Raw genomic sequence first — 12,606 nt, forward strand, 5'->3', positions numbered from 1 at the left:
TTTCTGAATCGTGATGAATGAGGACTAAACACACCCCATATTTCGCTGCCATATAACAGTATTGGCTTAATTGTATGGTCAAAAATATGTAGACTAGTTTTAACAGGAGGATGAAATGCTAAAATATCTTTACATAACTTAAAATAACATTTCAAACCTTTTTTGTACAATGCATCTTTAGCCTGCGAAAAAGTACCTGATGCAGTGAAATAAACACCAAGATATTTATAATTAGTAACATTTTCGAGTATACTATTATTCAATAAAAATTTATTCTTCAACAATTTACCAGATTTATTAAAAACTAAGACTTTCGTTTTATCAACATTTACACTTAAACACCATTTTTGACAAAATTCATCTAATGTGTTTAGCTTTTGTTGAAGACCATTGGCTGAGGTTGATAACAGAACAACATCATCACCAAAAATTCCTTGACAAGAAAAAAAAAAGGTCATCAGACGTTTTTATTGAGGGGGCACAGGCATATAGTAGCTATGTTTTCTATAGTATTCTATATGTCGGCAAAATTATTGGGGGAGGGGCACGTCCTGCAGGCTCTGGGGCTATAAAACTTAATTAGACGAGCTCATGTTTGATCTGTCTCACTTTTACCAACTGTTTACCAAAGGAATTAAGCAAATTGAAAGTGGGGGGGGGGGGGGTAATTGAATGAGAAAAAAAAATTCAAACCTGAAAAAACTTGTCAACAAAAAAAAAATAGGAAAATTGAAAATTTGTCCAAATCCGAAAATCCTCTTTCGGGTGTGGGGGGGGGGGTTCGAACTTATCTTAGTACCAATTCTTTGTATTAAAAAAGTAGGGGGATAAACCCCCTACCCCCCCCCCCCTTCGGTTCCGACGCCTATGCTGAGATTAAAAGTAAGCTCATCTAAGTTTTATGGCCTAGGAGCCAGATCTGGCCATATCGGGAAGGTTAGCTGTTCACACGAGTTATCCTCCTTGTAATACTCTTTCGATGAGAAGGTGAAAATGTCATATGCAATCCATCATCAATCGATTCCTGCATCAAGTTCAACGGTTCAACCGATTCAACGATTAGATGAAATTGACGACTTTTATTTTTATATTGGGTAAGTATTTATCATGTTATATAGCCGTCTAAAGTCAAGAAAAATAATGTACTTTATATTTAAATTACTAGGCTAATTATTGAAAACTTGTAAAGTTTTCTTCACAAGTGCACTGGATCAGCTGGAAGTGATATGATCTACTTGGCTAGCTGTACGTAGTGTTTTTACTGGAGTGCTGATACAGAGTTTAGTGACATGTAGGCTACCAGTAATCTTTATAGCTTTTCTTTGAAAGGCAACAGATACCAATGCAAGTCTGCAGATAGAGATATTTTGATATTACATAAGCAGGTCTGACACAGTCTCTTAATTTAGCTTTATAGCTTGAATTAGTTATATAGTTTTATTAAGCTAATTACAGTGCCTTGATTTAGCTATTTTATCACACTTTTTTAAAATGTGTTATTTTTTCAGCATGTACAAAAAGTCACACCTTGGTGCAGTGATAGTGTTCAACTATGTCAACTTTGAACTCTTCTAAAAACAATGCATGTAAAAATTGCTCATCAAACTGCTTGTCCTTGAGAGACTTTGTACTAAAAGTTCTAAAAGTTTTGGGGCTATATAAAGCAATTGATTTGAGACCACACAGTTACTTCTTGAATGAAATTGTAAAGGAGGTCAATTCTGGTCAACAAGATACCCTAATTGACTGGTAATGATTCAGCGCAGTGTAAAGCAATCATGCTTATCCATGCCTCAATGCACACAAGGTGGTGTACAGTAATCCAAACAATGGAATTAATGCATCTTTTGCTTAAAAGTATTCAAAAGCTGTAATGTTAGAACTATCTTTGATTTGGGTTGCTTTTTTTGATAGTCCATAGTACATTTATGAATATATAGGCAAATACTTGCGACTTTTTGTCTATTTCTTACAAAAATCATTTTTGTGAAAAAACTGTGTATGTAAATAGCTTTATCAAGCTATTCTGAATAGCTTAATAAAGCTTATATATAGCTAATTCAAGCTATATAGATAAATCAAGAGATTGTTCTGGACTTGATAAGTTAGTACACCATCATCAATTTATAAACAGGTTAATTGGTACCAATAACCCAAATGCACTGGGATATAATTAGCCCGTTTGGGATATGATATCCCAAATGGGATATACATTTACAGTGCAGCAAAAAATGAAAATTGTTATTTTGGCTGTAAATATTGTAAATCAGCATGAATATAAATTGACTGCGATAACTATCGGCAAGCAAGTTTTTCTATAACCATATAATTTGTGAGAAGTTTAGGATCTTCGATCAGTCTCATTCAGTTGGGATACAAAAAAACTTGTTAAACAAAAGTTATAGCTTTTTAAGTAATTTGATGCGGATTTGTAATATGCTAAATGTAAAATCTTCATTTTTTGCACTGTAAATTGTTTATGGCTTAATGAAAAAATCTTCATTTTTAGCACTGTAATTATATTCCATTTGGGATATTATATCCCAGAGAGGCTATTATATCCTATTTGGGCGTTTGGCCCCAACCTGTTAAAGGGTCAACCTACATTTTCTGACATCTGTCAGGGGCATCTTTTAACAAGTAATATTGAAACTACATCAAGCAGTAATTTTTTTTCTGTAATCACTTCTCTTAAGTTTTCAATAAGGATGATAAGTTGAAAATATCATACATGTAACATTTAATCTGTTTGAATTCACTGCAGAAAAGTTAGAAAGTACAGTTGTTTACATGAATTAGCCTCTTTCTACTTGACATAAAACCACATGGTTCAAAGGATGCACACAAGTTTAAAGAAATCACTAAAAAATGAAGGAAATTTGATTGTGATCAATTTTACCCTATTTTCAAGTACATTTTCATGTTTACATCAATTTTTTTAATCCAAGTATGACATTTTTTTGCTGTGGATATGAACAGCTTTCTCCTCAAGTTGGACAATGGACATCTTTTTAATTGGGTGAAACATGTAATTAGAAAAAAAGAGTGCTCCTTTTATTCTAAACTAATTAAGTCAGTTTTTAATAAAAATTACTTTGATATAAATTTTATTAATTTCCAAAGGCAATATTGTATGTTAATTTTGACCCATATCAAAAATTACTCATTCAATTAAGTCTGGATTTAATTCTCGTTTCCAACACTATGTCAAACCTCAGACATATAATATAGGTAGTGACTGTTCCTTTACAAAGCACCTGGCACTAGAAGTGAACGTCAATGGGTCTTTTGGATATGACCATAAAAATATCGTCCCACTTCATGGTAGATGTTGGCACAATGAAGAACCATCACTTCTCTATATTGCCATAAGTGCTGAGTATATAAGTCTAAATTTGAAGCCCTTCACCAGTATAAAAATTTGGTGAGGTCTCGTATGAGTGAAAAATTCTTAAAGGGACATGAAACAACAAACAATCAATCGTACAGATAGCTTACTGAGTGACCTGATAACATGAGGACCATGGGTTTAATTTCAGAGGAAATTATTATTTGTGAAGAACATAGCGAAATTAAAATCATTGTGTTAATTTCCATTGCATATATGAATTGTTCACTTCAAGAAATTCAAATGATTTCACATTTGAAAAATTGTGAATTTCAAACTTCCAATCCCCTTTGCAACGTGATGGCATCTGACTTCTGATCATAGTGAATTAATAGAACATTGTATAAATTAAGGGAACAAAAGTGTATTATTGTTTCAGAGTATTAATACATTGTAAATTATTTCAAGGTAAATAATTTTTATCTCTGAACATTTAAGAATAACACCAGAGTTGTCTTTCTTGCTTCCTTATACAGAACTGTTGAAGGAAAAGAGATCAACTTGTTGCAATCAGGTGTTGAAAAGACATTCCTGTCAGTTTTGAGCCTAAATTTTGTAATGATTTTTTGCATCACAAACTCTGTGATTAATATAACGGATGAAAGTAAACTTTTTCTCTTAGCTCTCAACAAATAGGGGTGAAACGATACACCTCCATGGTTCGATACGTATTGTATAATTTTGTCTCGGTATGGATATTTTCAGTACGATACATTTTGAAAGAAGGAAACAAATTCAATCTTGTTTTATGCTTTCTTTTACTAAATCTAGTCACTTAATTTACGAATTATTTGCAAACTGACTAGAAGAAATTGATTAGAATTATTTGACTGTCAAAAAATATTTTACAATTGAAACTTGAAACTATCAGTCGATCATCAAAAATTTATGTGTTCTATACTTATTTATACTGAGTAAAGTGTTTTACATTATGCCAAACCCAACTGAATAACGATCCCGATGGAAAAATGAACCGAATATGCGAGTTTAGAAATTGTAACTCTCCTACGAGTGAGATGCAAAAGGTATCCATATCAGCATGGAAGTGGGACAGGTTGTTAATGTATACAAATGTGCATAAATAAATGAACGATGGCTATGGCTTTCAAAATTCATTTAATGTTATAGAAAGATGAAAATGCTAAGCAATGATCATTTTGATGGTTTTATAAAGCTCTACTATACATATTTACAAAATAAATGTACTTTCATTCAGGATACTTGTAAACGAAATAACCATCATAGTCTTTGTAAGAAAAATAATTCTTTTTTTGATTGTACAAACCTTTTCTAAAAAGTTACTGGGCTCTTTGAAGTTATTATGAGGGAAAGAGTCACATGCATTCAGAATGACGACGTACAATGATCACATGCGTGTGTATTTATTAGAGATCCATGATATCTCTTCCCTCGTTTGATAAGTTCTTACCCACTGATATTTTCTTTTGTTCCGATTTTTATTTTCTTTTTTTCTGATTTTTTGTTCGTAGAAAAAATTGACGCCTTTACTTTTGATTCGGCAATTTCGAGTTGAAGAGTGCATTCCGAGAATCAGTTATGCTGGCACATTGATGATGTAATGTATCCAATATATAAATAACTGTCCCACCTGCCTGCTTACATGGAAACAAAACTCCCATTCTTAACGAAAGAGCGCACCAAGGGAGATAATCTCGAAACTTGCGTATTGAAAATTAAGAGATTTTGCACCGTGTATCAAACCGAGAAAAAATACCACGGTGAATCGATACCGCGGTGAACCGTTTCACTCCTATCAACAAAGAGGACTGGTTGAAGTGGAGATGGGCACTACAAGGGTTTAATACTAAGTCACTTTGAAGAGGGTTGTAAAATATTTTTTTCCTGAGATTTTATATGCAACACTAGACAGAGCTGACCATTAAGCTAAAAATATGTTTATACATTGTAAAAAAGAAAATTGATGACCAGAAAATAGCATTAAGAAAGCCTGTCCACAGGCAATCTGTCAGACATGAAAGTCAAAATCTTTGATTTCTCCTTAGATCACCTGAGTGACTCAGTCAAGTGAAGTACTGCCATCTGTTGTGCAAAAGGAATAAACTTGAGAACAGTTAGCTACCTCTTCTCTGAAATCAATCAATTTAAGTAGACAGAATCTATGGATGAAGATCAAGGAGCAGAACTGATTTCATGGTCCATTCTTATCCCCCCCCCCCCTACCCCCTTCCAACAGGGTCTGAAATAATGAAAATGTATTCCAATGTTTGAAGATATTTGTATTAATTCACAAATGACATCTAACAGTCAAGGTGATTATAATGAGCAGCTAGCCCTCTACCAGAATTGTGAAATTATTGCTCCCTTAAATTAGCTCAGGACTCAAAGTGAGGGTGAATTCTTTTATACAGTGTACCATTTATTCATAGACATTTGCATGGTCCTTAACAATTGTGAATCTGGTTATCAGGGATCAGATCCTAGGAGGGGGTTTAAGTTGATCATATATTTAAAATGCTTTTTAGCTCACCTGAGCCAAAGGCTCAAGTGGGCTTTTCTGATCAAACTTTTTCTGTTCTCTGTGGTCATTGTCATTGCTTAAACTTTTCACATTTTCAGCTTTTCCAGAATCAAAGGGCCAATTTCAACCAAACTTAGCACAGAGTATTCCTGGTTAAAGGAAATTTGAAGGGCCACATCCTTTTCCAAAGGGAGATAATTAAGAAATAGTGAAAATTGGTCGTGGTCATTTAAAAATCTACTTCTCAAGAACCACTGGGCCAGAAAAAATGAAACTGAAGAGAAAGCTTCCCAAAATAGTGTAAATTCAAGTTCGTTCAAACATTATGCCCAGGCTAGGGGTAGAGTCTGGCCACTATGGGCGATCAAAGATTTACATGGGAATACATATTAAAAATCTTGAAAAATCTTTTCATCAAGAACAGCAAAGCCATGATTAGTCATATTTATATGGAAGCATCCTCAGGTAGTGTAGTTTGACAAGATTCAATTTGTTCTAATCGTGACCCTTTGGGGTAGGGTGGGACCACAATGGGCAATCAAAGTTTTACATTGGAATACATAGGAAAAATCTTTAAAAATCTTCTCAAGAACAGCAAACCGTTCACGGTAGCTCAGTCGGAAGAGTGATCGGGAGGTCGTGAGTTCGAATCTCGACCGCGACTGACCTAAGTCAATAAAAAATGGGTTGCAACTGTTCCTTCGCCATGCGCTCTGCACTTTGAAGTGAAAGTTGCAGGTCCTTCGGATGAGACCTTAAAAACCAAGGCCCTGTGTCATGGCAGGTGTTGGCACGATAAAGATCCTTCACTGCTCAATGGCCCTGAGTGCTTAGTAAAGGTCAAAAATTTGAAGCCCTTCACTGGTGTATGGTGACGTCTCTCTATGAGTGAAAAATTCTCCAATGGGAAGTAAAACAACATACAATCAATCAGTCAAGAACAGCAAAACCTTGATTAGTCATATTATTTATGTGGACGCATCTTCAGGTTTCTATTTGAGTGAAAAATTCTTGAGTGGGACGTCAAACAACATACAAGCATCTTCAGGTAGTGTAGATTCAAGTTTGTACAAACCATGACCCCCTTGGATAGGGTGGGGCCACAATGTGTGATCAAAGTTTTACATCAGAATATATAGGGAAAAAATCTGCAGATCAAGGGCCATAATTCATCAGGTGAGTGTTGTGGCCCATGGGTCTCTTGTTTAAATAGTAGCTAGTTCACAGTACTTCTTTCATCCCAGTGCAAGAAATTCCATTCTTCATACCAGCTGCTTATGAACATTTCAGCAGAACTAACATATTAAGGACTACAGAAACAGGATCTGTTTTTGAAACATGGATGCTCCTGGCAGCTCATGGCCAAAGTTAAAGTTTTTTTAAAAGTAGGTCAAACTCCACTGTCATGAAGTCAAAAATGTTGGTACCCAAAGAAAGGTCACCAGGAATACGTATGTGAAATATGAAAGCCCTAGCACTCATCGTTCAAAGGTTATGGGCAAGTTTAAAGTTTTTGCAGACAGACAGATGGACAGACCAAAAACCATATTCCTGAATCTCTGATTCAGGGGGCATAAAATAATGGATTTAGTGTATTACCAGGAATGGCTGAAATTGCACTGGTACTGGGTGAAAAAATGAAAAAACAAACTTTAATTATAGCTTTGTTTTCTATAAATATGTTTTATTATATAGTTTGGATTTGAACTGGCAAGTTTTTCTGGGAAATTTTTACATTGTTGTTCACTCCTCTTTGATCATTCACATGAACTTTGCGTTCTTAGAATAATTCCTGTATCTTGTCCTGGTCAGTAACTTCTATTGATTTCACATCACAAATTTAAAGCTTCAGTAATTTGTTCCTTCGTTTGTATTTTATGGTGATACATTTGTCAAGTTTGATTATGGGAAACAGTCCTGTTCATTCCATGATTGCTATTCTGCAAGAGGAAATAGAATAATGGCCGCTAGGAAAAAAATTGCAAACTATCATTACATCAGGATTCTCTGGTAGATCTTCGCTGGATGGTCAGATAATCAATTGTCTCATTCTGGCAGTCTGTCAGGATGGATCCAGCAGGGAATGTTACAGGAACTCAACTTCTTTGTACTCTTCTGTTATTGGAGGGGGAAAAATGTTGTGCATGAACTGAAAAAAAATCTAATAAAACATAAAGTGAACTTTATACACATTTTGATAAGCATTTTTAGCTTGGTATTCTAAATATGTTATTACATGTACTTACATTAATGTAAGGTTTGAAAACAGTTAAAGCAGTGTACATGTATTTGTAAAAGAAATGCAGTGTATGTGTGTCATTGCATACATCGGTGTTCAGACCTCAAAAGAAGTAGCATATTGCATGCAGTGTTTTACACTTCAATTTTGAGATTTGTTATTATGGCCTCTAATGACCACTGCAATTATTAAAATTAATATCAACTGCATTGAAGTAGACAAAACCACCATTTACATAGATTATGCAAAGAAATGTTTTTCATACTCATCACAAATGGTTTTAGTGGTTGCTTAGCCATTTTGAAAAGTGACTTTTGTTGGTATATAGCCTGGAAGCAATAATTGTCATTGGATGTTCATTTAGTTGCCAAATAAAGCAGTTGATGTCATTAGACAGTTCAGATCTAAAACTAGTTTGTATTTCTCAAAACAAGATTGTATTTCCCATGAAAGTAGAGTTGCATTTAAGTAGAAATTAAAGTGAATGCTGATCGATGTGTATATCACTTATATTTTCTGGAGATTTTGGAATGTGTATAATCATGATAATTTGATCAATATTTTTATGTTGCCTGGATTGAAGACAGATACATGTATTTATAATTTATAACAAAGTAATTGGATTGTCTTAAATCTCTTTACAAATTAGATATAATGATCAAAACTGTCTTTCACAAAATCAGTCTTTATGAAATTTCCTAATATTAAGCTCATCCAAATAAAATGCAATCTGATAGCAAATTAATTTCAAAAGTGAAGTTCTATTTCTTTATGGATGCAAGCTTATTCAAAATGTGTAAATATATACATTTTTATGTTACTTAATTTATACTTATGTAATTGTAATAATTTAACATTTTCAAGACAAGAAGTTTACAGTCACCTTTCACTAATACATTTTCAAACAAGTTGAAAAGAAATTATAATGCTAGACTAGCAAATGGAATAAAACCAACAAACAGCTAGCATAAAATTTGTTAAAATTTCACTATAAATTATAGTTGAAAGCAATTGCAACTAGCTGAGATATTAATAAGAGCCTTAAAGACTAGAATCAAATTTGCAAGTAGCAGCCAAGGGAATGGGTCTATTATGTATTTCAAAGAACCCTAGGGTAGACGTAATTAACAACATTTAATATCTAATTTAAGTTTTCTTTATCACAACTGTGTGTCTGCATGTAACTTTATTTTACAACTCTTCTTACGTCAAGTTCAAAGAAATTTTCAGTAAAACTTTTGTCTGAGTGAAAAAGAAATAAAAGTCACTTAACTACTGGTTTGAACTTTTACTTTTAACTTTGGTTTAAAATCGACTCTTTTAATAATGGAATAAATTTCATTCAATTTGCATACAGAGATGATAATTATCATGTATAAATTTTGATGGAGTAAGATCATCTATCTATTATATCTACCTCTTATGTATGATTGTACTTGCTACATGATTGTCCTTGACCTTTGTTATAAATACAGGAAGTGCCATTAGGGAGAAATAAAATAAATCAGCATTAATAAAATATTTCCTAACTAGAATATGTGCTGAGTAGATAGTCATTTAGTTCTGAGTATAAACATTAGTTTGACAGTTTTCTATATATGGCAGAGCTTAGGGTCTAACATAAAAAATTGTTTGTTTGCATTTGCCTACCGACCCACTTAAAATGCACCATGACCCAAAAATTTTTGCAGCCCTTTTTTTTTTTGAGATAATTAATTGGGGGGGGGGGGGGGGGGGGGTTAAGATTCAAGTCTTCAGGATACTGAAACTGTTTCATTTTCTATTTTTTATTTTTGTTTTTATCAATTTATTGCTTACATAAGTGGAGCTTATTTGCTTTATTAACTTTAGAAAATCTCTATGATTTGTTATCCAGCAAAAACCTGAAAACATACAAAAAAAAAAAACAAACAAACAAACAAAACATGCCTACCTGCCTTAAAATTACAGGTTGACAATTGCATGCAAACAAAGAATTTTTTAAGCTTGGCCTGGCATGTGTACATGTGATCAATATGCAAAATTACAAATGAAAACTTTAATCTGTTTCTCTTTACCACTCTACATTTATGTTTCTTCACTGATACATAGAATCTTCTTTTTTTTTTGTTTCTCAAATATGTTAAAGAATTTCCAGCCAGCAGTTGATTAATGTTGCAGTGACACCACTAAAGGTTATATCACAATTGACACATTGTGCTGCAAAACCTGAGCACATACTCTATCCTGTGTCTGTGGGTTGTATTGCACTGATCTGTGCAGTATTTATGTATCCTTAGTTTGAGGAAGATTAGTTGTGCATAGAGAAAAAGATTTTTATCATGCATGGTTGACCTTTACTTACTATTTCCAACTCTTTAATTGTCCAAACCAAATCAGCAATTTAATCCTCATGTTTTTGGGCATTTAGAAAGATTATGGAACTCTAGATAAGGAAAACTGGTTACTAACTTGCAAAGTTATTGAACCTGAATCTTTTGGTTAGTTGATTTGTTGTGCTTGACTTATTGTTTCAAATGACACAAGTACATGTATATGTGTCACATGTAGCTGCAGTCAGTGCCAGTAAAAATTTTGTGAGGATAATTTCTACAATTTTGGGGCCTCCATACCTTTCAATAAGACATCTTTTGCCAAAAAAGAAAGAAAGAAAAGAAAAAGAGATTGTTAAATTGTATATTGATACACATTCAGTCAAACTGTATCAAATGAATCAACATTTTTTTATATAGTGTTTGTCATGTCCCTCTTCTGTCCTTCTGTCCTTTCATCACACTTTGTATTTAGCCCAGTTTCTAAGAAACTTTTCAAGATATTTTTATCAAACTTCTTATGCTGATACATATTGATTAGAGCTAATATAACTGCATAACATTTTTTACCTTGACCTTTCCTTTGACCTATACCTTACTTTTTTCAAATTTGTGTTTAGCTCAGTTTCAAAAAACTATTGAAGATATTTTTCTAAAACTTTATGTGCTGATACATATTATTGATGAGAGCTATTCAATTGCATCAACATTTTTTGACCTTGATTTTTCCTTTGACCTCAACCTCACTTTTCTTAAATTTGTGTTAATCTTAGTTTCAAAGAAATTTTTCAAGATATTTTTATCAAACTTCTTACGCAAGTAAGATTTTATAGAAAAAAAAATTACTGCATTGTACAATTGTTTCACTCATGCCAAAAATGACAGTGTATTGTTGAAAAGTCATCTGATTTAATACAAAGTTTATAGGCAAATAGTATCTTTAGTTAATTAATTATGGTCCCTGATCATGTCAGACAGGTAAATGCTTAAAACTATGCAATAAATAGGATAGTTAGGGTCAATTTTTTATCAGATTGATAAAAAGTCAGTGGGTTGCTCTCCAGGTTTGACTGTATAATGTCTTTTAAAAAGTTTTGTGTGGGGTAAAAATTGCAAAATTCCCAAAGATCAACCCACTCAAAATATTGCTCCATTAATAGTGCAAACTTATAAAGGATGAAAGAAAAGTATAAGTGGTGAAATAGATTAAAAAAGGAATGGCACTCAAATGTCAGATCACCACATGTTTAATTTCTGATCATTTGTAATTTTTTGTTCTTTTTTGTTTTAGGTTGATTAGAAGTTGATATTTAGAGCTGTATACAGATTGGCTGGCAGTAACAGCATGTAATGGTTATTAAGATGGCATTAGTAAATTAGGTAAGAAACATGTACAATAAAAAAAAATTACAGAGAACATGCTTACAATCAATTCACACTTACAGAGATGTGATTTTTATTCCCTAGCTGTAGTAATTAAACATGCATGAACTTACGGGGTAATAATTAATTACATTTATAATGAATCAGAAATGTACGTCTTTGGCACTTTTGTTTACTGTACAGTGAAAGGTTTATCAATTTGTTAGACATTCAAATATAACTAGATGCTGTCATGAGACAGTAATACCCGCACTAAGGTGTTTGCCTCTAAATGCACACTCCTTCATATTGGGCTTACCAAGGAAAAAGTCCAAATAATTCTATAATTTACACAGTACATGTATTCGTCAAATCGAGCATAAAATGCTCAGGTGACCATGTGACCCATGAACCTCTTATACGCATTTCATATACTTAATTCATTACCAGTCTGAAATATCAGAATTTAATTAATGTTGTAAATTAGGTTTTAATAAAAAGGGGGGGGGGTATAAATTTTTGGCCCATAATTGGAACTTTTTAAATTTATCTTCTCAACAACAAATAATATTATTTTAGTACAAAGCGTTTTTGATGAATTTATCAAAATGTGCAAACTTTTTTTAGTATTTGATTAGGCAAAAACCTCCTTGAAAAGCCATACCCAATCAATTTATATGTCCCCCCCCCCCCCCCCCCCAATACACACACACACAATTTGCCTGTTTTTGGAAATAGGCCTAGATGGCAAAGTTATGTTAAAACATCGTTTGTTAGGATAATTTAAAATTTGTTCTTGTACTGT

General features: G+C 33.1%; 2 protein-coding genes across 3 annotated transcripts in view; both read left to right on the top strand.

The window, feature by feature from the left end:
• The first annotated feature begins 1,041 nt into the window (after window positions 1-1,041).
• Window positions 1,042-12,606, top strand: part of LOC133201753 (cytochrome b5 reductase 4-like) — a 51,362-nt gene continuing 39,797 nt past the window's right edge. The window contains exons 1-2 of one of the 2 annotated variants that reach the window (XM_061337547.1): window positions 1,042-1,094; window positions 11,731-11,819. The gene's annotated coding sequence lies outside the window, so the exon portion shown is untranslated. The remainder of the gene's footprint in view (window positions 1,095-11,730; window positions 11,820-12,606) is intronic. The other variant, XM_061337549.1, reaches the window with a different exon arrangement.
• LOC133201752 (tubulin--tyrosine ligase-like protein 12) overlaps window positions 7,940-12,606 on the top strand; it is a 232,685-nt gene continuing 228,018 nt past the window's right edge. Inside the window, exon 1 of the mRNA XM_061337545.1 lies at window positions 7,940-7,945. The gene's annotated coding sequence lies outside the window, so the exon portion shown is untranslated. The remainder of the gene's footprint in view (window positions 7,946-12,606) is intronic.

This window comes from Saccostrea echinata, unplaced genomic scaffold, assembly GCF_033153115.1.
Source record: "Saccostrea echinata isolate AGI-Se365-2 ecotype Australia unplaced genomic scaffold, CSIRO_AGI_Sech_v1 ptg000045l, whole genome shotgun sequence".
In the NCBI taxonomy this organism is placed as follows: domain Eukaryota; kingdom Metazoa; phylum Mollusca; class Bivalvia; order Ostreida; family Ostreidae; genus Saccostrea; species Saccostrea echinata.